At 41.9% G+C, this 27921-nt stretch overlaps 1 long non-coding RNA gene across 1 annotated transcript in view; it reads right to left on the minus strand.

The window, feature by feature from the left end:
- LOC308123822 overlaps nucleotides 1-27921 on the minus strand; it is a 240045-nt gene that overhangs the window by 203442 nt on the left and 8682 nt on the right. The gene's annotated exons all lie outside the window — the stretch shown is intronic.

Raw genomic sequence — 27921 nt, forward strand, 5'->3', positions numbered from 1 at the left:
CCAGGACAAAGCAACACTGTTGCTGCAACAAAATCCAGGAAGGATTGCTGCAGAAAATGAGTCACTTTGTGAGATTCTACAATATTAATTCATGGGACAATAGAAACACTGTGATCAGTCAGTTTCACTTTATTCCAGCACAGACGTTTCAGGCAGAGCTTCCTCACTGCTCTTCCTTTACTTTAGATTATCATTGAGTTCTTCTGAGGCTCCGCCCTCCGTGTGAGCCTGTTTGTTTGTTGGAATATTAATTCCTCACTGTGACGGCAGCTTTTGTTGTCCTGGTGTTACTATGTTGTATCACTGGATCAAGGTGACTGTTACTCAATACTACACTTATTATACAGTTCTTTACATGTGTGATCAGAGTCCTGCCCTGATCAATTCAATAGACCAATATACAGTCTCAGTGATAGCGCCACCTAGAGGATGGACAGGAAGTTCTGCAGAATGATGCAGTATTTCAACTTTGTTATCATATTGTATGATGAAAAAATATCTCAACATTGTTTTTTGACTTTAAATCAAATTGCATGAAAAGAAACAAACTCTTATTTTATTTTGTCATGAGTGGCCCTAAAACTCTTCTGTAGTAACAAGTTGGTCTGAGTTTCTTAAAGAAACAAACATATCCAACAATGTTTTTACAGTTTGGATGTGATATTTTCAAATAGTTCTGTCAATTCTTAAAAAAAAGAATCTAATGATGACGTCATCACCAAGGTTGTGAAAAAGAACAATAACAAGCCTTTCATTACAAAGAAGATGGGAGAAGCACCGGATGGAGATCAATGGAGATCAAAGCCGGAGGAGATCTTTGTTGTGAGCATCTCCATGGTAAAGGGAACTGATCTCCTTTGATCTGATAAGAGATCAGCACTGGAACCATGGAGACACTGAGATCAAAGGAAATCAGCTTTATTCAATCTTCAGCATTCAAACTTGCATTTTCTTCTGGAAATACATACTTCTGGTAATTATTGTTATCATAACAGGTCTCTGATATATGGAGGAGTCAGACCATTCAAGGCTTTAAAAACAAGCAGTAGCATTTTAAAATCTCGTCTAAAACTGACAGGCAGCCTGTAATGATTCTACCAATATAAGAGCCATAATACAGCTGAGCAGGTCTGCGATGAATTTCTTTATTTCTCTGCCATGTGTAGTGAACTAGAAATAAAGCTCAACACCACAGAAGCTGTTCTGCCCTTCATCATCTGCAGCCATATGGAAAGGACATACCAGTCAGTCACTAGTGCAAATGCAGAACTCAGTTTCAGCCTGAAATGAATTTAAAACTCTCTCTGGGCATGAAGGAGGCCAGACTCTCAAAACTCACTTTGCTCTCCATAGAGAGACGTTGTGCTTGATAAGAAGGAGGTGGCTGAAAGGTTTGTGAGGATGAAGGAGAGGAAGATGGTGCTATAAAATATGAGGCCACGTTACTGTACATAGTTCAGAAATACCTTGGGGCCAGTTGTTCAAAGGTAATCTGATTGGATTTTGGTTATGGGATTGGATCAAATCTTGAAAATGGGTTGTTCAAAAGGGATAGGAATCAGGGTTTGGGGAGCACAGAGTGAATGCGTGTGTTTTTGCTGCCCCGTGTGGCATTAACAAGTATTGTTGCGTTGGAGTAGATGGAGGCGTGTGCTTGGGGGGCGGATACGAGGCTTGAAAGGTGCACTCACCTCGGGGTGTGGTAAGGAGAGAGACAGTTTGGGTAGCCGCCAAATATTCTACAAGTCGACAAATATTCAAGCCAACTAAAAAAGTTGCCAAAATGACTCTTGCACACTTTGTGTTTTGTAAAAGGCCTTAAATAGGCGCGGCTCAATGTCCGACTGGGACTTGTGGTGACTGTGCATCCAGTGCTCCCTTTAGCTCAGACCCATTGCGGTATCGCTTCTCGGCCTTTTGGCTAAGACAGCGGTCCTCTCCTTTGGGTGGTGAAATCGTTTTGCCTGTTGTGGTCTGGATTTCATACTCGTGTAGGAGGACATTTTGTTTTTTTCAGGAATATTATTTCTCTTTTGCATTTTGTTTGTAGTTGAGTATTTAGTCCTGAAAAAAACTGTTGTTGTGCAGACTGAGGGGAGCTGTTCTAATAGCTTTCTCTCTGTCTGCTCGACCTTTTATTGCTAACTTTTAAAGTTTATTTATATTTTTAACTATTTATTGTATTCTTAATTGTTTTTTTTTTTACCTTTTTAAGCTGGTGGTGCCTCCAACATGTCGGCCAGTCATGCCGGCATTAGGAGGCACCACAGCGTACGTTTTACTTTTGTAGAAAAAGAAGCGAAACTGGTATGTATGTCACGCCTTGATTTTTCCAGGAAGCTCGTTCAAGGTGTGCTCAACTTTTCCCCGACAGACCTGAATTGTGTCCTGACCCTGCCCTTCAACAAGGGATTTGATGTAAATTTTTGCTCTGCAGCACTCCTGCGACAGTTCTGGTTACGCTTTGAAAATGTAAAACCCCAGTTTGCTGTGTTCAATGTGGAGAAGCTTTCTGACAATGCGCTTAAAACCGTTATTGTCAGAATGTTCAATGAAACAGTGAATGCAGAAGACATCTGTGCATGGCTGGGTAGATACTGCACTGTTAAAGGCCAGGCTACCAAGGTGAGGGATGAGGACGGCATCTGGAATTGCGCTTGGAGGGTCCCCATTCAACAATGGCAGGACCCCCAGGGCTTCCAGGGCCTGAAACATCTCCCACCCATGGTAGTCCTGGGTGACAACAGGGGCTATATTCACTACCAGGGCCAGCCCAAGCTCTGCCGTAAGTGTGGTCAGCACGGCCACCTGGCTGAAGCCTGTGAGCTGGTCGTTTGCAGGAAGTGCCGAGAAATTGGTCACACCTTTGAGGAGTGTACCAATGGCAGAAGGTGCAACCTCTGTGGAGAGACCAACCACCTCTTCAGAGATTGCCCCAAATCCTTTGCCAACAAGTTGAAAGCAGCAAAACAGACAGAAAAGGAAGGAAGTGACGGACACGAGGAACAGGTGCAAGAGATAATTGAAGAGGCGGGTATTGTGAACCCTGATCCCCCACCAACCACTGTGGTTGGAGGGGAAGGATCAGTTGAGGCAGAAGGGGAGGGGCCTGCAAAGACCTCCTCAGGTGAATCCACCGGAGATGAGAGCAGGCAGGCAGCAGGTGGAGCTGTTTCCAGTGGTGAGGAAAGCCAGGGATCCAGCAATGATGCCTCCCTCCCCAATGCCCAACTCCCCAAGAGACCGGCATCAGAATTGTCCTCTGAGTCTCCCCAGGGCTCAGAGAAGAGGGGAAGAGTTGAGGTGTACTCAGACAGTTCGTCTGTGGAGGAACCCAGAGTCTTCCCCTCCAATTCACCCAATGAGGTTTCTTTTCTTTCAATTGCTCTGCAATCAACCCCAAAAGGCTCAAAAATGGATTGCAGGTTGCAGGAGAGACCAACTCCCAGAGCCCGAACGGGGAACAGAGCTCAAACCCTTCACACCTCACCTATGGAAGTGAAGGAAGAGCTCAGTTCACAAGTGATAACTTAGTCACTGTTTTTAACTGATTTTATAGTTCAAAATTTGTAAATGTCCTACCTGTTGTTTTAACCATACTCATGACCCTCACCTTCTCTACCATCAATGTGAGAAGTGTGAAGTCGAAAGTTAGAGCCCAGAGTGCTTTATCCTTTTTAAGTTCATTTAAGTCGGATGTGTTTTTATAACAAGAGTGTGCTATACCGTTTTTAAATTCTTACAAACAGTGGGAGGAAATGTGGCCACTCCCGTCAGTATGGAGTGGCTCCAGCAGTAGTAAAAATGATGGAGTGGCCATTTTAATAAATAATCCCCGGATCTTGGTGAAGGGCAGCACTGTGGTGAGAGACGGTAGGGCACTTTTACTACATTTGACTTTTATGGACCAGGATTTTAAGCTCTTGAATATTTATGGTTTTAATGACGAAAATGATAGGTATGACCTTTTAAAGGAACAGCAGATGGCTGTTGACACGGACCCCTCCAGGAACCCAAAGACGACAGCAATGGCTCGTTTCTGGATGGGGTCCTACCTTCGAAGGATTAAGATTTTACCCATTGATCTTAAAATACCAGTTTCTTTTAACCTGCCATCGGCCTATGATTTTATCAAGACATTTTTTAAACAGTTTAACCTGGAACAGGAGGAGTTGCCGATTTTAAATAACCACAAATCTCTCATTTCTGTTGTGCAGGAACGGGAACCAGTGAGTCCAGTGCGCGGGCTTGCACTCGGTGAGCCCTCCACAGTTTGGCGCAACGTGAACCATCCTGTCCTCCCAAACAGACTCCGGGACCTGTCATGGCTGGTGGCTCACGAGGTTCTCCCAGTCAGGGCCGTCATGCACTCCCGAGGAATGGCAGCGCACTCAACTTGCCCCCGGCCTGGTTGTGGCGCTCCTGAGTCGGTGAGGCACCTCCTCTGGGAGTGCAGCGCTGCCGTAGACCAGTGGACAACGGCCGGCTCCTTTCAATTCCCGTACTTACCAGCAGGGGGGGTCCTTACAGCACAGCTGGTGCTATACGGGGTGAGCCACGAGTTCATGACAAAGAAGGACTTTGAAAAGATGTGGCTCACCCTGGCCGCCATCAAAGACGCCACCTGGACCTCCAGAAACCTGCTGGTGAGAAGGCATAGGCAGATCCCCCCCGTGGCTGTGATCCAGATGGCCGCAGCGACGGTCCGCGAGGTGGAAGCTGCAGGCGGCAGGCCGAGGACACAGCCACAAAGAAGAATCGCCTCCCTGCCCATTCGGACGAAGGAGCCGGAGCCTCACGAGAAAAGGTCAAGGCAGCGGCGGCCTGGCTCTCCGGGTGTGGACGGAGGGAAGGAGCAGGAGGGAGAGGACCTCCTCTGAGCACCATGGCAGAACCCCGAGAGACCAAATGTTTGGGAGAACAGGATGAGTTCCCCTTGATAGGGACTCACTGCTCTCCTGCACAACAGAATAGACCTTTTAAACTGAACGCACTCCTATTTATTGACTTTTACAACGATGGACACTTTTTATTTCCTCATGTTTCTCATTTTACTCAACAGGTCCTGCTTTATTTGTAAATCTCTATTTATTTAAAGTACTGTATTTATGATATTTTAAAACAGAAGCTTGTTCCTTGTTTGCTTTTATGTTTTAAATGAGTGAAAACATCTGTGGAAGAAATGGAAGAAAATGATCTGTAAAATGTGTCAATAAAATCTTGTAAAAGAAAAAATCTGTTCTTATCAGTTTAATATCTGATATGTCCCCTATCTGGGGACTGTATATTAAATAGATTTTTGGAACAGGGAGATGGAATAGGAGCTTGCTCTGTCCACTCCACGCATCATCCTGGTATTGCAGTTCATCTGGGAATGGTGCACCCTCCTCTCCTGTTGAATGAAAACTAAATAGTTCTTTCTTGAAGGGCTGAACTCAAAGTTAAGCAAAGAAAGCAAGTTTCAAAAGAAGTGTAGAACAAAGATCCCGTCTGTGTCAGCAGGGGTGTGAGCCTGTCACTGTTGCCAACTTGGTGACTTTGTCACTAAATCTGGTGACTTTTCAGGTCCTGTTGGCAACTTTTTTTGTGAAAAGCGACTGGCGACTTTCTAGCGACTTTCTAGTGTGTTTGGTGACTCTGAGGTGAAAGCAGGTCTGGTTCTGCAGTCACTGTGGTCAACGAGCAGCGGGTCCTGCTGTGAGCCCCTCCCCCCTCCTGAAGCATTGACAGACCTGCGGTCAGTCTGACAGTCCCTCCCTCCCTCCTGCAGTCAGACCAGAGGAGACCCTCACCACACTGCGTCCACACTGAGAAGGAACCGCGCATGCGCAAGGCCGCCGCTGGTTTACTGAGCGGCAAGTAAATATAAATATTGTTTCAATCACACTGAGGCCCGTGGCCTGTACTAGGAACCCTGATCAACATATCCAGGATCTCTCTGTTTCCTGGGTTGACTGATCCTGATCACCGTTACTACCAAGCAGGTTATCAACTCTCTGGTTCAACCCAGACCTACGTGTGCTTGTTCACATGAAAGGGGCGGAGTTTGCAGCATCTGACCAATCCCAGACAGAGAAACTCTGCAGAGCAGTTTACAGATTACTGAAGGAGCAGTTAATCTCTGAGATTATGAAGAATTAAAACACATCCAGCAGCTAAAAGCAACACTGCTACTGCAGCCAAAGCCAGAACATTCCTGACTTGTTAATGCTGACTTGGTGAGATTATACCAGATTAATCCATCAGACAATATAAACAGACAGCACTGTGATCACTCAGTTTCACTTTATTCCAGCAGAAACGTGTCGGGCTGAACTTCCTCACTGATCTTCTTTTAGTTTAGATTTTCCATCCAGTTGTTTTGAGGCTGAGTTTCTCTTGTGTTTTATGTTGGAATATTAATTCATCACCGTGACGACACGAGTAGTTCTGGTTCCATAAATTCATGTTTCTGCAGTTTTGTCAGGTGTGATCATTAAGCTCATTATTCCAGATCAACCCTCGTGGAGATAAACAGACTTGGAACAAGTCACGAACAAAAACATCCTTCAAAGCCTCAGAGACCAGGATTTATTTTATTATGTCAAAAAGATTTCTAAATTACTTTCTCATCTCCGCTCTGCTGCAGCTCAGTGCTGAACCTGCCCACCAATCACCATCATTTAAGAATGGGCGGGGCATTTTCCAAGAGATCTGATTGGTCAGGAGGCGGAGCTTTGACCTCTTATCCAGAACATAACCTGCTCCGGAGGTTAGACATTCAGGGTAAATTACCATGGTGATTTATCCTGGTGAGAAGTAAATGAGTGTCATAGTATGGAAAGTTATCTGGATAAGAGAAAATCCAGCTTCGCAGTACAGGCCTCAGGCCTCAGGTCACACAGAGTTTACCAACATTGATGTGTTTGTGAAAATTTGAGTTGAAAAAGAGCAAGAAGAGCGCCCCCTCTGGCCAGGGGGGTTCAAAGCTCACAGCACCTGCTATTCTCAGGCAGCCTCCCATACAAGCAGAAGACGCAAGATGGCGCTGTCTGTTCAACAAATGTTTGAAAACACACTTCATTGCCAATCTTTCAGCCTCTATCTTCAAACCAACACCGCCATCTGGTGGAGTCAGAAAATAAAGACAATGGTTGATGAGGCTTCATTTGGCCAAGGCTCCATCGAGGCTCAGTGCCGGTGTAAGATTGTAAAAGGACCCTCATAGAATCTGAACGCTGAGGTCCATTTTCCACAGCAGAATATATGGACCCCTAATATTTGTACTGAAACGTTAATAGAATTTAAGAACATAAATAAATATGAACAGAAACAACAACATATAATAGATAATGAGTAACTATTTTATTCTAGAGTAACTATGACACAGAGAGACATACTGATGGTAGATTTTAAAGGAGTTAGAATCTTCTTGAGATTCCTTCAGTCTACAAGTTGATGATAGAGCAGCTTCATGAGTGACGACAAGATAAACACTTTAGGAGCCACTGCCGTGACCCAGAGTTGAACCGGGGTTGCTGCGGCCACAACCCAGAGTACTAACCACTATACGATCACTGTCATAACACAGAGTACTAACCACTATACGATCACGGCCATAACACAGAGTACTAACCACTATACGATCACAGCCACAACACAGAGTACTAACCACTATACGATCACAGCCACAACACAGAGTACTAACCACTATACGATCACAGCCACAACACAGAGTACTAAGCACTATACGATCACTGTCACAACACAGAGTACTAACCACTATATGATCACGGCCGCATCGCAGAGTACTAACCACTATACGATCACGGCCACAAGGAAACATTACGATGATAATATCTCAGCAATCTTTGGAGACAACACTGACTCTGAACTTCAGATTGATCATGTGTTAATAAAACCCGGGGGGGACGGAGGGGGACGTCTCTGCATGGAACAATAAGATGTCACCAGTTTATTAAAATGTTTATTATCTACCTACTGCCTGAATGCGCTGTAAATAAGTTTGCAGGATTTTTACATGGAGGAATTAAGCTGATGGTTAAATGGACAAAAAGATATATAGCATTAATTATGTTTTCAATTATTAGTTATGTAGTGTCGGCTAATGTCTGGAGCTTCAGCTGTGATGTGATAAAGAAGTAATTTTCTTTGATGGACTGGTTGTTCTTATGGAGTGACCAGCAGGCTGAGAGAGAGAGAGGGGGGGGGGGGGGGGGGGGGGGGGGGGAAGCACAGACCTGTAAGAAAGTGTAAGTCCAATGAAATAGAAAGTATAGAGCCTTACCTTACTGTCAGCCTCTCTGAGTTTTTGTCTCCTCTTGCTTCAGCTGCACCTCGACACCCTGTCCATGAAAATCACAACCTTGGTGGAGTACTATGTCTTCCTTTATTGGCAGGCCTGGGTAGCTCAGATGGTAGAGCATCAGTCTTTTAATCTGAGGGTCCAGGGTTCAAGTCCCTGTTCAGGCTCTTGGTGGGAAGAAACTGAGCAGGATTACTTTTGCAACACATCATCAGTAGGATAAAACTAACCTGTCTCTTGATGTTCTATGTCAACGCAGAACAATTCTCTTGAGTCTCCATGCAGAGGAGTGTTGCTTTCATGATCTACACCAGGGTTCCTCAATTCTGAGCCTCAACATGCCCTGCACGTTCTAGCTCTCCCAGCTTCAGCACACCTCAATCTGATGTTGATGTCATCATCAAGCTTGTAAAAAAGCCAGGTAAGGAGGCCCTTATTGTGTTCAGGTGTGTTACAACTGGGAGAAACCTGAAACGCGGCCAAGAATTGTGGAACTCTGATCTACACCCAATTGTCAAATGACTGATATCCTGAGGAGCTGCTGTCCAGTAGAGAAATACTCTGGTGGAGCTGCTGTTTATCTTGATCTTATCAAGTATTAAAAGTCTCTGAGGTTACATAACCAGCAAACATAATAACTTTATATCTATTGCACTTTTCTAAACTCAGTATTAAAGTACTTTTACATTAAAATCACAATAAAATTTACAACTATGAAATACAGAACAATTAAAAATAGACAAGAAGAAATAGAAACTAAAAATAAGAGAACATCAGTTTCTAAAAGCCAAGTGATAAAAATGAGTTTTAAGATGAGACTTAAAACAGGATATTGAGTTTTCCTGCCTGGGTTCCAGAGCCGAGGGGCCGGAGAGTAAAGGCTCTGTCACCCTGGTAATGAGCCTTGTTCTTGGTACCATTAGTAGACCCCTGTCAGAGGAACGGTCTGGCTTATTTCACTTTGTGAGGAAGCCTGTAGTCACAATCGTGAATTACAACATTGGGCTGTCCTAACATAAACATTGAGCACTCATGAGATTTCAAATGAATTCTTAGCACTAAGGTAATCTACAAATGGAGGAAAAAATGAGAAGAGTTGTTAAAAATATCATTTCCCCCAAAATAATGGAAATGGTGATGGTTCCAACAAAGCCCAAGATTAAACACGAAAACTGATTTTCTCTTACTGGCCTCAGCCTTTTGTTTCTTCTCATTATCAAACTGAGCATCTGATCACCAAACAGCCATTTTCTATTGTGACTGTCAAGCATGGAGCTCATTAGGTGACATAATGACACAATGTTACTTACCTCTTCGAGTCATGATATCGGTGCTGCTGACTTCTGTTCTCACAGTGAAGTCAATTAATAAGTTGAGTCCAAGGAGGGAGAACTTTTCTTGTGCTTCAATAGACAAAATATCCTCCTCTAGCTTGGTTTTGCAAACGCATGTGGCATTAACAAAGGTATTTTTGACTTATTTTAGCACTCAGAGATCAAAGGAGATTAAAGGAGAGCAAAGGAGATAACATTTTATCAAAGGATATCAAAGGAGAGCAAAGGAGATCAAAGGAGATCAAAGGAGATCAAAGGACAGGCTCTTTATTCAATGTTTGACCTACCTCAAAATATATTAGGGACGTGTTGACAAACCATAATCTACGAAAGAACTCTGTCTTGTGTCTTTTCTGTCAATAGACTCCAAGTGCCATTAACTCCGATCACGAGACTTCGCACCTCTTGAGCCGCCTCTCTTAAAGAGGACATATCATGCTAAATCCACTTTTTTAGCCCTTAAATGCATGTTGTTGTATATTTAGAGTGTTTAGAAGTACAGAAAAGTTCAAAGTAGTCTCTTCAGGTGCTCCGTTGATATCTTTATATTCTGTTTTGGTCATATTTTGCAATCCGTTTCGATTTTTCTATTCTCTATTACGTTTTTTGAACTATTACGTCACAGTATTCCCGGCGGAACTGCCAAATTAGGACATCGACACTTCGAGCAATCCGCCATTTTTGTTTCTCGCTGCGATTTTGTAGTCCAACCTAAGGGTGCCGAAGTTATGAGAGGATAAGTCGAAATGTTCGGTTGTTGGATGTAGTAACCCACAAGCTTCGTTACACCGTCTCCCAGCATCAGAACCTTTTCGAAGTGCCTGGTTGAGTTTTATTTTTCACAGAAATGTACCCACATCTGTGGGTAAGGTCATTTTTGTGTGCGCGAAGCACTTTAAGGACGACTGCTTCAGCAACCTCCGCCAGTATAAAGAAGGATTTGCCGAAAGACTTGGTCTGATTGAGCGGTCAGTTCCTTCTATCTATGGAGACGACGAACAGAGCACTTCGGTAAGCTGTATATAACGCTAAAAAGTGTGATGATAAGACGTCCCTGTCATTGTTTTGTTAGCATTAGCAGTTGCACCGTCTTCATATGTTAGCGCTGTGTGCTCGTTTTAGATTATAATGTAACTTCTGTGTTAAATAGTCGTTGTAATACAGGCAGTATTGTAGTAATGGGCATGGATGGAGAAGTTAGTGTAAATATAGTAACACACCATTGCGTTACATCCATATGAAGACGTTGTTCTTCAGGTGCATCATCGTCATTTTCATCTCGCTCCGCCGGGTCCGACTCTGGCTCCAACATGTATGGCTGGATGGACAAATCTTCCCTTGTTGACATTTTGTAAATAATGTGTGAATATAAAGTTTCTGCGCCGCTAGATAATTGTATCTGTTCTATCAAACTACAAAGATGGCCGAACAGGGTGGCGTTGAACCGAGTGTCAACTCTGCAACCTGGAGAGGAGGCGGGGTATGAAGTGTCTCATTTGCATTTGAAGAGACCGCCCCAAAACGAGTTGCTCTCAGAAGCACATCAGAAAAGGGGTAGAAAAGGGGCCTGTGGAGCTCTAATAATGAGGAATTCAGACCCAAGCATTGCAGTTCCGCTTTATATAGACCACAACTGTATGATTTATATGTAAAAAGGAAGGATTTAAAAGCATGATATGTCTCCTTTAATGACGTTTAAGACTAGCGCCCCCACACTTCAATGGTGAGGACAGGAATTGCATGCAGGCTGGCAACTTTATTAAAGTGAAAGAGTGAAAATTCACCCTCATGCACAAATAAAAATAAATGAAAATAGCCTAGTTTAACACATGGTCATGACAAAACTGAAAACAACCAACAAACAAAAAGGAATGCACTGATGCTTTGATCCAAGTCTGGGAGGGGATCCCTCAGAAGAACATCCCTCAGGAGAACATCCCTCAGGAGAACATCCCCCAGGAGAACGTCCCTCTGGAGAACATCCCTCAGGAGAACATCCCCCAGGAGAACGTCCCTCAGGAGAACATCCGTCAGATGTGTTATTTTAGTCTTCCCTTTATTTTTCTGAGCGGTGAAAATGAGAAGATCCTTCTTCCTTCTGCCTCATACAACACGTTTGGCACAAGACTGCTTGTACATGCTTCATGCTGCATCTTTTGACTCTAGTTTTTCTATTTGTACATAAACATTTCTTCACCTATTCTTGCACCACTTTCTATTTATGTATTGTAGACAGTCATTGACTTATTTTGCACCGTTTTCTTTTACATGCTATTTTGCTGCTGGCATTCTCTGTGAACAGCAGAAGAATAATTTCCTCGTACAGGGGAAACAGGTTTGGTGATTTGCATATGACAATAAACTGGATTTTAATTTAAACTCTGATTAAGGATCTAGAAGAGGGGAGTTGTTCATTGCCGTATAGCTTCATCTTTTTTCTTTTTCTGTCCTCCCTTGCTTTTGACTTATATGGTTGTATATGGGTATAAATGATCAATACTGTAATTGAAGAACAAAGTTTGCAAGCTCTTTCATTCTACAGCATTCCTAAAGTGACTTTACCTGGTGTTAAGAGATTCTATTCTTAAAATAACTGCTCTGCTTAAACACTGTGTGAAAGATACTAACTTTCTCTGAGGAAATTTGCTTAGCGCATGACTAACAATCTGCTGAGGTCAGCTCTAATGAGAAACAACTTTAGTTTATGGTTGCAGGATGCTGCCTGTAAAATGTGCTTATCTCAGTGTTTGGAGGAGACAAAGCCTGTGAAACAGGAACTTCAGTGGGGGGATCGAAACCTAGACTACAATCAGAGGAAACCCGTCACAACTGGTCCCTTTTGATGACCGCCCTCAAGTACCCCTTGACCCAGCCTGGCTTCGTGAAATCCTGCAAACCTCAGCTAACCCTGCGGTGACCCCGTGACTCACCATCTGGACCGTCCTGCCCCTGTGGGCAGAAGAATGCATAAATACACATGTTGCATCGGCAGACATGCTCGCAGTTCACATCGCTCGGTTTAGAGGAGGAACCAGGACCCAGAATTCTGTAAATTGAGAATATTGCTTGCTTACCGCACTTCAATATAGTTTGATAATCAATTTTTAAGAAACCTGACTCATGTGTCTTTCTTTAGTTAGACTGGCAACAAAAGGACTTGTGGTGCGAATTGAAAGCACCCAAAACTGGTAACTTCTGTTGAAAATACTGTCATTTCTTTATTGATGAAGCAATCAGGCCTTGGCATGCAATGATGTAACGCTGCATTTCTTCGATGGTGGAAAACAAATGAATGACTGACAGATAAAAAGCATAAAAAAAAAAAAAAGAATACCTACAAAAAAGTTTGTTTTGGGGGATTAGCATTGGCAGTATTCCTCCACACTGACTCTGTGCACCGTTTGCAAGTTATCCCTGTGTATGTGTGGGTTTTCTCACATAGCCAGAGCAGTATAGTGAGAAAAGGTGTCGGCCAGAGTGAAAGACTGTCGAAGTTATTCTTTAGAAAATAAAGATCTTCAATGTGATTTACTGCAGTGACACAAGTTTGGTTGGAAAACAACTATTTATTTATTTTAAATCAAGAACTGAAATGAAAGATGAAAGGATGAGACCAGTCACAGTCATGAAATTATGATCCTTGGTCAAATCTTCCCCTCACGTGCAGTACATACAAACCCCCAGCAGATGTCACTATAATCACACTCAAGCGCTTGTCAATCGCTTTCAAGGAAGCTTTCTCAAATTTCACCACCACCAAGCAAAGGTGCAACAATCCACAGAACAAAATCAAAATGGCAAAGTAAAATCACAAATCCAAGAATCCACGAGACAAACAGACAACATCCCTGCATAATGTCGCCTTTTTTAACTTGTGTGAACAATATAGAGAGTCAGGACGAGAGGACAGCCCTGAGCAATAATATGGAAATGATTTAACGATGACAGAAAAGTGGAAATAGCTTCATCAAAACTCATCCCTGCCACTCTTGCAGTGACATTAATTACACAAAGTGATGCTATGCATTTATTATATATCATATAATTGTCTTGGAAAGTGACTTTGAATGTAAAAGGTTGAAATCCTTCCATGTGCGTCTCCAGTTGGATCCAGTAGTTTCAAGTAGTAGACTTATACCTCACAGAATAGGATGACAAGTTGTCCTCCTCCATGAGCAGAATTTAAAAAGAAAAAATGTTAGAAAAAACACAACAAACACACAGAAAATATGTCCATATTGGGAATTGAAGAACACTTTTCAAAAGTATAATTTAAAATAAATGATGGTTAATACTAAAAAGGTAATTTATATTAGTCTCAAATCGACCAAAATAGCCTCCTTGTCCGATTGTGAGAGTTTATCGCTTAAACTGAATCTGACTTTCTAATGTCGTTCATCTGAGTGTTTGATGACACGAGTCAAGACGTCTTACCAGTGACTGCATTAATGCTGACTCCGCCGCTTCTGACGCTCCCAAACACAGAGAAGACAGTGAATGTGTACTCAGTTGCAGCAGAGAGAGATGAGACTGTGTGAGTTACTGGTCCGTCTCCATCTGGTGCTCTGATGTTTGTCTCGGCACCATTAAACTGGAGGATGAAGCTGATGTTGTTGTTCACTTTGTTCCACTGCAGAGTGACACTGGTCTCACTGTGTCCTGTTGACCTGAAGTCTTCTACATGAGCTGGAGCTGAGAACCACAGAACAACTTACTTACTATCAGTGGCAGAAGTGAAACAGAATGACCAAACATGTTTGTATCTTGTGTTTATAGAAGCACCAATTTAACACAACATACATATAAACTATTGTTGCATAGCAGGTTTATGTAAATCGTTCAAACATTTGCATTGTAATCCAGTGACGTGCCGAGAGATGAGTCACTGATTCTTTCAAATATTTGTAAATGGAGTTTATGAAAACATTGTTTTTGCAATAAGAATTTAGAAGGATGGAATAAGTCTTATTGTGGGATATCAACGCCACAAGCATGCAGTATTTAGTAGTAAAAATAACATATATATTACTTGCTGTGTAACAGACAAAAGGCAGTTGGGTGGAGCAGCGTTCATCTGACCACAGTCCTGACTCCAGTGATGTAGCGACGCACGTCTGGCCTGGAGTGTTGGGCTGGTTGTTCTCCCAGTTTCGATATAGAGAGTCACTCCCATCAGACCAAACTTTTCGCCGATACAGACCAATCCACACATAGTTGCCACCTGCAACTCTCTTGACCATTTCATGTTCGGGCTCGTTTCGTATGCTGTGGAGGGAAGAGTAGCAGATCTGCATCGTACTGTATGTAAAACAAATTCACTGATTCATGGATGGAATGAACAAATTAGTGAGTTCATACGGTACCTGGCCAGATCGACATAGTTCTCTCTGCAGAACCTCTGAGCTTCTGTCCAATTTCTTAAAGTTTCAATCCTAACAAAGGTTGCTTTTCCATTCAATGTACCTGGAAATATAGACACTTTTTTCTTTAATAAAAAAAAAAAAAGAGTTCTTCTACTATTTGCTGTGAATCAAAATAAAAGAAAAAGCTGAATATTTGACAGTAGTTTCTAAGGCAATGACTTAGTCAACACATTTACACACAGCCTGAAGTATTGACATTTCTGGAAGCTCTTGTCGAAAAGTAATGCTTTTAAAATGTTACTCTTTAAAAAAACTCACCACTGAAGCACACAGACTGAAGTTTGTAACTGCAAGGCCCGTCATTCCATTTGTCATTCAATGACCTCTTAAGTCCTCCACAGTTTTCTCTTCCATCATAATTGTCAGGCTGACCACTGTACCAATTTCTATACGTCGCCTCTCCCTCGCCATAGAAGCTGCTGTCATTTAAGGACCACATCCAGCTGTTTTGCAAGTCATCATGAAGACCAATCCAGGCTTTTCCTGCTCAAATAAAAGATGTTGATTCGGTCAAAAACAAGACAATTGAAACTTGCCATTGTGGATTATTCTGTGTGTGTTGGAGCCATTTGAGACTATAAATGTTCTTTGTCAAATTGGTGCAAACTTAAGTGATGATAAGAAATACTATTTAAAGTTTTCCTATTTTTGTGTTTTTTAGTTATTTTGATCATTAGAAATGTGTGGATCTCTCCTCCTCCTCGTCAGGCCTTCCTCCTTAGAATCAGGAGGAGGTGAAGCTGTGAGTGTGGAAGGAGGAGGGAGTGATGGTTTTTCTACCGCAGGCACACAAGCCTGTACAAACTAGAATTTATATTAAGTATTTGTATTATTTAAGAACGTAAACCACAGAGAATATTTTTTGTTTGTTTAAATAAATAGTACATCTTTATTGTGAAACCTGGAAAATCTCTCTGCGAGTGTTTTTTACTTTCTGCGAGTCGAAAATCTCCTCAATGTGCAACTCTAAATTTAGATGTTTGGGACGAAAGACTGGCCACAACAGTGTGTGTCAAATACGGTGCAAGTATTCAGGACTCACCAGTATCGCTCGAAGTTGTGTTTCCAACTGCATCAACGTCAGCTGCACTTTCAACAGTGGCCAGATCAGTGAAGTCATCCCTGCACACACGCTGAGCGTTTGTCCAGCTCAGAGGAGTATTTACAAAGTTGTAGTGAGTTTGGCCAAAACCTACATTGGTGATCACTCCTAAAGCAAAACAGAATATACAATGTATTAATCAAAAGTATGCTCCGTTTGATTTGCTCTTCATCTGTCACTATTTTCCTGTTTGGATGTTTTTCTTTCCATCCCCTTTGCTTCCTGTTTTCTCCTGAAACACACCAATCCTCCTCAGAGGCCTTGTCATCCTAACAAGGTGCAGCAACACTTTAGAAACATGAGCTACAGATGTAATTGCCTTTTTAAAATTGCACCAACCTGTGAGAACAAAAAGCACCAGTCCCCTCTCCATGAGGTAAACCTTTGAAAAGATGCAAAAGAAAAGTATTCTTTCATTTTAAAGCTTAATTCCTGATCACATTATTCATGTACACGCCACATCTGATATGGAACATTAGGAAACGTGTCATAAAATAATTAATATTAATCTAAAAATAACCTTTAACATATACTGGACTCACCATTGTCTCTGTAACCTCCGGAGCTCTTGGGAACACCGACAGTGACTAAAGGCTGGTTTGGCTCCTATCAGTTTTCAGCAGCTGTGACTGAACAAAGTGTCGCTCTGCTGCTATATATTCTGTGTTTTTTCTTCTTCCTCGTGTGTCTGTGTGCTGGGAGGAGTCAACAAGACCTGCACTGGAGCTGAGCTGCACACCTGAGAGTATGTAAATAAGTAAGTACGTAAGTAAGTACGTAAGTACGTAAGTAAGTAAATTTTATTTCTTTTGCGCTTTTCACAGATATGGAGTCACAAAGTGCTTCACAGTAAAAACAAATAAAAACAGATAAGAGAAAAAAACATCTTAAAAACACAACAAATGTCGACAGTCGGCAGCGTGGGTCGATTAGACTAGAATGTTTTGGCAAACAAATGTGTTTTTAGGCACTTTTTAAAGATGTCCGCTGAGTCCAGGGAGCGCAGGTCAAGTGGGAGTTCATTCCAAAGTCGGGGTGCGGCAGCTTTGAATGATGGGTCTCCCCGGGTTTTAAAACAAGTACATGGAACTTTTATTAGGTTCTGCCCAGACGATCTCGAGGTCCGAGTCGAGCTGTAGGGCTTTATGAGGTCAGCAATGTAAGGAGGAGCTTGACCATGTAGGGCTCGAAAAGTTAGCACCAAGATTTTATATTGAACACGAGACTCAACAGGGAGCCAGTGAAGAGATCTTAACACAGGGGGGGGGGGCCCTCCTGTTGGTGCTGGTCAGAAGTCTGGCGGCTGAGTTCTGGACTAACTGTAACCGAGCCAGCTCTTTTTTGTTGAGTCATGTAAAGAGGCATCATAGGCCTCGTTTCCACTGCACGGTACCGCACGGTACGGTAAACAGCGTACCCACACCCAACTCTGTTGCTCCGTCCCACCGCAGAGAGTCGGGGTTGTGAACGGCTGCATGATGACGCAGGCATGTGACATCATCACGTGACAGTAAACACTGCGGGACCACCCACAACAAACACATTTGTTCCGTTGCAGCTGAGACGTCTGAGTAAAGGCCCCTGCATCCTCCTATTAGAACCCATAAGAACTGAAGAAAAGCTGGTCGATGTGCCAACGTTTGTTGTTGTTGTTGTTCGGCAAGATGCTGGAGCGGCGAACTTTCTTCTTTTTCTTATAGAGCAGGGGCGGCCAAACAGTCAGAGACAAAGAGCCACAAGAATTACAGTACGTTGGTAGTACAAAGAACTACATTATACACATGTGGGATCACAATCAAACTCCCACAACTTCCTGAAAACAGCATCTTACCAGTGACTGCATTAATGCTGACTCCACTGCTTCTGACGCTCCCAAACCCAGAGAAGACAGTTAATGTGTCCTCAGTTGCAGCAGAGAGACATGAGACTGTGTGAGTTACTGGTCCGTCTCCATCTGGTGCTCTGATGTTTGTCTCGGTACCATTAAACTGGAGGATGAAGCTGATGTTGTTGTTCACTTTGTTCCACTGCAGAGTGACACTGGTCTCACTTTGTCCTGAAGTCTTCTACATGAGCTGGAGCTGAGAACCACAGAACAACTTACTTACTATCAAAGGCAGAAATGACACTGAAGGACCAAATGTGATGGACAAAATCATGCAGCTATCTATTACCTTATGACATTATTTTTTTTTAATGGGATGTTGACGTATAACATCAGTAAAAGATATCCACTGCTGTAATCCAGTATTGTACGGTGAGTTTTATATCAGATGAGCCACTCACTCCTTCATAGCCAAATTTACAAAAATATGAACCCAGTAGGAGAAATTCAATTTGCCATTCAGTTCCCGGCTATCACACTAACCACTGAATGGATTTCATTTCTCATATCAGAGTTCTGCACACATGCACGCATAATAAAGGTACGTATTTCACCAAAGTACATAGTTCAATGTGTTTCAGCTCGGACTTTACTTTTTGTTCCCCAACCAGTTTTTTTTTGTTTTTTATTCTGGGGACCCGCTTTGCTCCATGCTGGTGTACTGAGCCAGGCACCAGAAGACTGTTAGATACAACAAAACACTTCACTTGTACCTGCTTCATTACACATCACACACAGTCTCACCAGGTTTGATTTGCTCTTCATCTGTCACTATTTTCCTCTTTGGATGTTTTTCTTTCAATCCCCTTTGCTTCCTGTTTTCTCCTGAAACACACCAATCCTCCTCAGGGGCCTTGTCATCCTAACAAGGTGCAGCAACACTTTATAAACACATCAAGAAGAAACATGAAGAATAACAACAGTTTTTCAACAAATAAAAGGAAAAATCATATTTATTTCTCATGTGGATCGAATGTTCTATTGTCCTTTTTCCTTCTGTATTATATCATTTTTTTCTTACTAAGAAACATTTTCAAATTGATTTTCTATTTTGAAGGAGCTCAGTGGTATGTGAGTACTGCAGTGTGTACTCCATATAAATTCATGTTCTGTGTTCCTCGATGCTCGTGTTGCAAACATCATAGGTCTTGTTCTAACGTGTGAAATTCTGTTAGTTAAATCACATCACAAAGCAGGAATACAGGTACTAAGTTGATATATTCTTTTCATTTAGCCCAGGGTCAATAACCTTGAGAAGATGACTATAGACTTCTACACTGAGTATTATGAACTTTGTACTATGTGATAACAAAACACCTTCACCAACAGCAGGTTCCTCATTATTTCTGCTTATTTGTGTTTTCTAATCTTTTGATGTAAAATGTCATGTCGTGACATCAGTCAAACAAATGTCTCTCATTTGAATAACTAGGGAATATTTCCTGTTTGCCGTGTAGGTATATTCTACAAGCTTTTCATTGTGTAACGTCTCCACCATTGATGAGGCTTTTGTGTTCGATGTTTCTGTAGCTCTCACTTCTACAAGCTGCTCATAGACAAAGTTTATCACATTAACTAACAATATTTCTGTCAGATTGACTGGATTCTTCAACCCTTGAGGAGAACAAACACACACATAAACGTATTCAGTCGGTCCTATGCTGTACGGTAGAAGGTGAAACAATAGTTCAACTGTAGTTAGTGAGCCGTAAATTCATTGTAGTCCAGCGAGGCTAAAACACATTATTGCCTCTGATTATACAAATCAAATATATAAGTTGTTGGTGACAAGTATTCCTAAAAGACTGGGACACTGCCCTTTCTGAAATTATTCTTTTGTTCTCTGGAGGATTTTGCAGTAAAAACACTGAAGATTGAAACTTGGATCACTTGAAGGTAGCAGGTCACTGTGTCCGGTTCTTCTTTTGGTGATCCCTCATGGTTCCTGGTTCTTCTAGCTCAGTTGGTAGAGCATGAGACTCGCAATGTCAAGGTCGTGGGTTCATGTCCCATGCTGGGCGCCACCTTCCTTTGTGCTCTGTTGCAATGTCATCTGGGTGACCGTGCTGACATGAGCATGGATGGATCTTGATTTGAAAGGCAAATTGTAGACTTCCTGTTGGATTAAGTGAGGAGTGTCATTACATTATTTCCAGGTCTTGCTGAGACAAACAAGTGACCTTTGGTTTCATCGCTCTATGACTTTCCTACAGGCTGTGAGACCCAATTTAAATTTCTGCTGATAATCTTATTTTTAAAATCAAATTGAGGACTTCTGTTGGACTTAGGTCAGGGGTGTCAGAGTGTGATTTTTATGTCGTGATGAGACGAACAGATGAGTTTTGTTTTGATCTCTCTACGACATTTCTAGAGAGATCACACCATGGCTGTGGTGATTGTAGGTGGCGCTAGAGAGCACACTTTGGCACTTTGTGGGTTAATTGTTTGTATTTTCTTGTAGTCTGCACCAGTCCTGATGATTGTGCCAAATTTGGTTTGCAAGTTTATGTCAAATTTGGGTTCAATGGCGTCAGGAGAAGAAACAAAGAAAGAAACACTCCAGATGCAATAGGGTCCTCGCCTCCAGGCAGCTTCCCTTCTGGGCTCGGTCCCTAAAAAAAAGGTGCACAGAACCGGGTGTCCAGTGGTGAGGTCCTAGAAAGGGAACCACAAATGGACTCCAGAGTCTTACTGTGCAACTCTCTGCATCCTGGAAAGCAACAAATGAGATTTTCAAATCCGGATCATTTTGATCCAGATTACATTTTTTTGAACAACTGGCCCCTGGTGTTCTATAAATGCAGCTTACAATTACATTCTTTTTTTTCATACAGAGTTCAACTGTGTTGCATTCAAACACATCTTTCATTGCTCTTGTCATTTTCTCCACCACTTTATATTTCAGGTCTACACCCACATATATAGCTCCCCCTCCACCCGCCTTCCCCTCTCTGTTTAAGACTATACCTTCAGGGATCATTTCTATAGTTCTTGACTTGAGAAATGTGTTTCTAAAGTGTTTGGTCTCTCTACCCACGATGATGAGTCGTGATATTCCCTCCTGAGCGTGAAGCAGACAGAGAGTAAAGATTCAGTTCATACACTCTCTGTCATTGATGAACGTTCTTTGCTCCCTTCATGGAGTAATGATGGAGGGAATATGATCAGAGTGGTGGAGTGTCTCTGAAATCAAGAAATAAACTCGCCCAGTCATAATACTGGGGCATTTATTAGTTAACCATAACACTGAACTTTCAAACTCCCACTACAACCCATAAGCTAGTCATTCTTAAAGTGTGGTATGAGTACCACTAGCTCCCTCTAGTGGTATGCCAAAGAATCACTGACATAAATATAAAAGCGCTGACATCAACAGTTATTCACGGTAGAGCGTTTATACCCTAACTTAGTCTGTACTGCAGCTGAAAACACGGGATTTAGCAGCTCTGTGAGAAAAGGCCTATCTAAGCTGATTCTTGTGAAAAAAGTGAAGTATTTTGTGTGTAAAATGACTTTTCACGTCGAGTCCCGGAGGTTAGCGGGTGGCTAAGCGTAGTATTACGGGCGATCGTGACACGAAGTGCCGCCACTGCCGTAATGCTACCGTAACGCCGACGTAACGCCGCTGTAACGCCGCTGTAACGCTGCCGCCGTAACGCTGCCGTCACGCTGCCCGCTGATTACTAAAATGGATGAACTGGACGGTGGAAGAGGAGTTACTTCGATCGTTTCTAAAGCCGTTATCTACTTCATAATATTTATCGTCTGAAATACTCAGTCCGTGAATAAAACATAATTTCCTGAAATGACAGCCATGTTTCATTTTCGATTGGCTCAAGCGGGGCCATGTGACACGAGAAGGGAGGGGGGATCCCAGATCTATAGTAGAATGATAGAGAGACATTCACTAGAATCCATTGAACATCTTTTTATTATAGTTTTAGTCTTAATCTTATTGTTCTTCCTCTGTGTGTGTGTGTGTGTGTGTGTGTGTGTGTGTGTGTGTGTGTGTGTGTGTGTGTGTGTGTGTGTGTGTGTGTGTGTGTGTGTGTGTGTGTGTGTGTGTGTGTGTGTGTGTGTGTGTGTGTGTGTGTGTGCGTGTGTGTGTTTCTGTTTCAGAAAGCAGCCATACAGCAGTGTGTGAAGTTCAGTCAGCATGTTTTGACTTTTGTTTAATCAAGTACAGTACATTGTTTACTTAACATTTAAGTACAGTACAGTTTTATTTAACTTTTCTGTGCAATATATTTTAATTGAATCATTATTTAAGTACAGTCTTTTATTTTCCTATATTTAAGCGTAGTGTTACTAATCTAACTGTGTAAAATGTTACAATGGCTGACAATATTAAATATACTTCTTTAGGAGTAAAACCTCTGCCTTGTTTTTGATGAATGCTTCGGCTCACTAGGCTACTGTATAGTGTTGGTCATTATGGTGGTACTTGGAGAGCCAAGTATTTTCTGGGTGGTACTTGGTGTAAAACGTTTGAGAACCACTGCCATAAGCTATTCTGCAGATTATTTGGCACATGTCCATATCCATCCATAATAATGGAAATTTGTTCAAACACCATCTAATGTTGGAACAAAATAAAATTAATCGAAATAAATGTAAATATTCTGAAGGCAGCTCTTTTCTACGGTCGTGAATCACTCTTCATTACTGAACATCTTCACTTAATCTTAATTATTATGTGACTTCTGCAAACTTCTATTTAGTCATTGAATTTCAACAAGCTTCTACAAGTTGTGGTGTACATTTATATACTTTTCCCACTTTCCTGCCTCAGCATAGATGAGGTGTTATTGATGTATTTATTTGGACCATAACATACAAGTCACATTTAAAAATGCCAGAATGTGGAAGATGGACATTAGTACAAGGGTTCTGCAATGCAATATCACATATCAATAATAGTTCATATATGTCACACTATTGCTATTCTGTGCTGAATTTATCAGGAGAGATCAGCTGGAAATGATTCCAGACAGGAGAAAATCTCTTTCTTGCTGGATCCATAACAAAAAGATCTGCTCACCAGTGATGAGAAAGACTGATTCATTCAAGGCCTCAGCTGTTTGTACTGAGGAGTATTAAGACTATACTTTCAGGGATCATTTCTATAGTTCTTGACTTGAGAAATGTGTTTCTAAAGTGTTTGATCTCTCTACCCACGATGATGAGTCGTGATATTTCCTCCTGAGCGTGAAGCAGACAGAGCGTACTGATTCAGTTCATACACTCTCTGTCATTGATGAACGTTCTTTGCTCCCTTCATGGAGTAATGATGGAGGGAATATGATCAGAGTGGTAGAAATGGCTGGTTGAATGTTAATTAATTAATTTCTGGATAGATTCTGAGCTTGACCACAGATTATCTAATTCACAGTTACAAAGTCTTAAATGTTGCAAGTTTGTTTTACAGTCTTTTGGAAGCAGAATATAGAACACATTAAAGAACACTATTTGTAGTAAATACAAAACAAACAGCTCGTACTGTATTTCTCACTAATAACGATAATTCGGTAGAAATAATATACAGAACACATATAGAATCTCATTAAACTAAAGAAAACATTTTTTAAAAACAATAAATAAAACTTCCTTTGGGAAAACCACAAATAAACTATTTATAGAATCTTCTAGGTTAACATTTGTAGATATTGTATACCGTATTTTCACGACCAAAAGGCACACCGTACTAAAAGGCGCAGTCTCAGTTATGTGTGCCATTACTGCATTTAACACACACATAAGGCGCACCTGCTCATAGGGCGCGGGTTCCATGCCCACACTTCCCCCTTTAACGTTCTCATGGTGTCCGCATTACAACAACACACACACACAAGCATACAAGTGTGCGTATTTAAAAATAGAGCGGGAGCAAAACTGAGTTTGGTTGTGCTTTATTTAAGTATTGATTACAAAGTACTAACATTTTTTTTACCTGTAATCGTCATCAATCAAACCCATCGAACTCCTCGTCCTCTGTTTCTGAATTGAACAGCTGCGCTAAATCTCCATCAAACATACCAGGTTCATTTTCTTCACTGTCAGAGTCACTTTCCGTGCCGTGCGGCTCCTTGGAAATGATGCCGGCTTTTGCGAAAGCTCGAACAACAGTGCCAGCAGACACGCTAGCCCAAGCATCTACAATCCAGTTGCAAATTGTGGCGTAACTCGCCCGGCGCTGCCTTCCACTCTTAGTGAAACTGTGGTCTCCATCGGTCATCCATCGCTCCCACGCCGCTCGCAGCCTTACTTTGAACGGCCGGTTCACACCGATGTCCAGCGGTTGGAGTTCCTTTGTCAGGCCTCCCGGAATGACAGCAAGCGCAGAGTTCATTTGCTTCACTTGTTTTTTCACATCGGCTGTGAGATGGGCACGCATAGAGTCACAGATCAACAGCGATGGTGATGCGTGGAAAAAACCACCTGTTCTCCTTACATACACCTCCCTCAGCCACTCTTTCATCATTTCCTCATCCATCCAGCCCTTTTGATTTGCCTTAATGATGACTCCTGATGGAAACTTCTCTTTAGGCAAAGTCTTTCTCTTAAAAATCACCATAGGCGGCAGTTTCTGTCCATTAGCATGGCAGCTAAGCACAACAGTAAAAGAAGACTTTTCGTGCCCCGTTGTGCGTATCGCTACCGTGCTGGTCCCCTTCTTCTCCACAGTGTGACTCACCGGGATGTCGAAAGTTAGCGGCACCTCGTCCATCTTAGTGATGTGGCTGGGCTGGATGTGTTTGTCGGCGATGTGTTTGCTGCAGTAGGAGTGGAAGATGGCCAGCTTTTCATTATAATCCGCTGGAAGTTGCTGCGCTACCGTAGTTCTGGCCCGGATGGAAAAATGGCACCGTTTCATGAAACGAAAGCACCAAGACGGACCTCCTTGGAAATGTTCAATTTTCATTTCTTCTGCTAGCGTTACTGCTTTTAGTCGAATGGTGACCGTGGAAACGCTTCTCCCACTCGTTCTTTGTGCGATGATCCACTGCTCGAGTCTTTCCTCCAACTCGGGCCACCTCGCCTTATGTCCGCGGAAACTCAGCTGCGTCTTCTTCACCTGTCGGAGCTCGTTTTCCAGCTTCCTCCACTTGCGAACCATCGATTCATTAATCTTAAATTCTCTCGCGGCTGCTCGATTTCCATGTTCCTCCACGTAGCTGATGGCCTTCAGTTTAAACTGTGCTTCATAAGCGTGTCTCTTCGCCATTTTCAGGGTTGTTAAAACGATGCTCTGCATAACGCACATACCCGTTCATTTATATACAATCCACGCCCACACTTCCCCCTTTAACGTTCTCATGGTGTTCCCTACTACGTCCGCTTTACAACAACAACACACACATAGGGCACACTGCACCATAGGGCGCACTGCACCATAGGGCGCACTGCACCATAGGGCGCACTGCACCATAGGGCGCACTGCACCATAGGGCGCACTGCACCATAGGGCGCGCCGCACATTTTGAAGAAAATCTAAGACTTTTATGTGCGCCTTATAGTCGTGAAAATACGGTATATAATTTTTTTCTTACTAAGAAACATTTTCAAATTGATTTTTATTTTGAAGGAGCTCAGTGGTATGTGAGTACTGCAGTGTGTACTCCATATAAATTCATGTTCTGTGTTCCTCGATGCTCGTGTTGCAAACATCATAGGTCTTGTTCTAACGTGTAAAATTCTGTTAGTTAAATCACATCACAAAGCAGGATTACAGGTACTAAGTTGATATATTCTTTTCATTTAGCCCAGGGTCAATAACCTGAGAAGATGACTATAGACTTCTACACTGAGTATTATGAACTTTGTACTATGTGATTACAAAACACCTTCACCAACAGCAGGTTCCTCATTATTTCTGCTTATTTGTGTTTTCTAATCTTTTGATGCAAAATGTCATGTCGTGACATCAGTCAAACAAATGTCTCTCATTTGAATAACTAGGGAATATTTCCTGTTTGCCGTGTAGGTATATTCTACAAGCTTTTCATTGTGTAACGTCTCCACCATTGATGATGCTTTTGTGTTCTATGTTTCTGTAGCTCTCACTTCTACAAGCTGCTCATAGACAAAGTTTATCACATTAACTAACAATATTTCTGTCAGATTGACTGGATTCTTCAACCCTTGAGGAGAACAAACACACACATAAACGTATTCAGTCGGTCCTATGCTGTACGGTAGAAGGTGAAACAATAGTTCAACTGCAGTTAGTGAGCCGTAAATTCATTGTAGTCCAGCGAGGCTAAAACAGATTATTGCCTCTGATTATACAAATCAAATATATAAGTTGTTGGTGACAAGTATTCCTAAAAGACTGGGACACTGCCCTTTCTGAAATGTTAATTTGAGCTTTAACCTAAAACTAAACCTTTAGGTACGATCAAACACATGGCAATCCTTCGCTCAGGTATTTCACTTAAACACAGGCTCATCATGAGCTGGAGATGGAAATGCATTTTTGCAATCGTTCATTTTAAAGCTTAATTCCTGATCACGTTATTCATCTAAATGGAACATTAGGAAAAGTGTCAGTAAGAATAATTCCCTTTAGAATATACTGGACTCACCACTGTCTCTGGAACCTCCGGAGCTCTTGGGAACACCGACAGTGGCTAAAGGCTGGTTTGGCTCATATCAGTTTTCAGCAGCTGTGACTGAACAACATGGTAACAAATAGTTGAACAAACCACACGCAAACAAAAAAGCTGGCAAAGACCACGGAGCAGGACTGAGGAACCGACAGCAAAAAGTGACAATGTGACCTGTTTATTTTTTTTCTTTCTTTTGCAGTGTTTTGACTGAATGGTACGGAAACATGAGCCGGGGAATGGGGACGCTTTCCTGTGTGTTTATCCTGATGATTCCATAACCACAAGTGGCCTTCAGATGACACGGGGATTCTCACTGTCTTACCTTTGAGTTTGTTCTCTGGCAATGTAACTAACAAAATGGAATCATCTGATCCTTTCTAGTTGCAATTATTCCCGTCAGGTAATACATTTTATGTTTTCATTTTATTCATTTCATTTTGAATTGCTTAACATATTAAGATTTTAATTCCTAAAATTGAAATTCATAAATGAAACTTTGACATGTTGCTGCAACATTGTGTTTAACTATTGTGTAGAAATAAATACAGTTTTCATTTGAATTTGCTTGTGTTTCCTGATGGCTTCATGAGCATTCAACACAGAAGTACACGCTACTTTGAGCTGTGTGTGTGCCTATATTATATTCAGACTGTTGTGTCAACGGTTTTCTTGCTATTTCCCCTCACAGTACCAAAAACATACATTTTAGGTGAATTGGTGACTGTGAATATGTGTGGGTATATATGTGTGATTGACTGTCTGTGTCCGGACTGGTAACCTGTTCAAGTTATACAGTAGTGCCCTCACCCAAAGTCAGCTGTGATCGGCCCTGTAGCCAATGAAGACCATGGATGTAAAGTCTAATAATAAATAATTGATGCTCATATTCAGATGTACGTCGTGTGTTTCTGACACTAATGTCTGACAACTGTAAGTAAAGATACTTCTGAATCACACTAATCCGTTAATTGTTGCTTTCATCTTAAACGGCTGAATGTTGAAACCAAAGTAACGTCAAGTAAACCGAGAAGAAATAAATATCCTGAGAATGGGAATCAATGCAAAGGGTCAGTGGGAATAAACAAAATGGAAGAAGAAATGTAACATTATTTTAACTCTGCCGGTATTATTGGTTTTTATTGTGTTGTGTTTGGTGTCAGTTACTATCATTTATACATTTAATACAGCACCTGCAATGCAAACCCGGATCACCGTAACTGAATTCAAGTAAAAAAGAATGCTAAAAAGAACATTTTAGTGACA

Source organism: Lipophrys pholis, assembly GCF_963383615.2.
Source record: "Lipophrys pholis genome assembly, chromosome: 18".
Taxonomy (NCBI): domain Eukaryota; kingdom Metazoa; phylum Chordata; class Actinopteri; order Blenniiformes; family Blenniidae; genus Lipophrys; species Lipophrys pholis.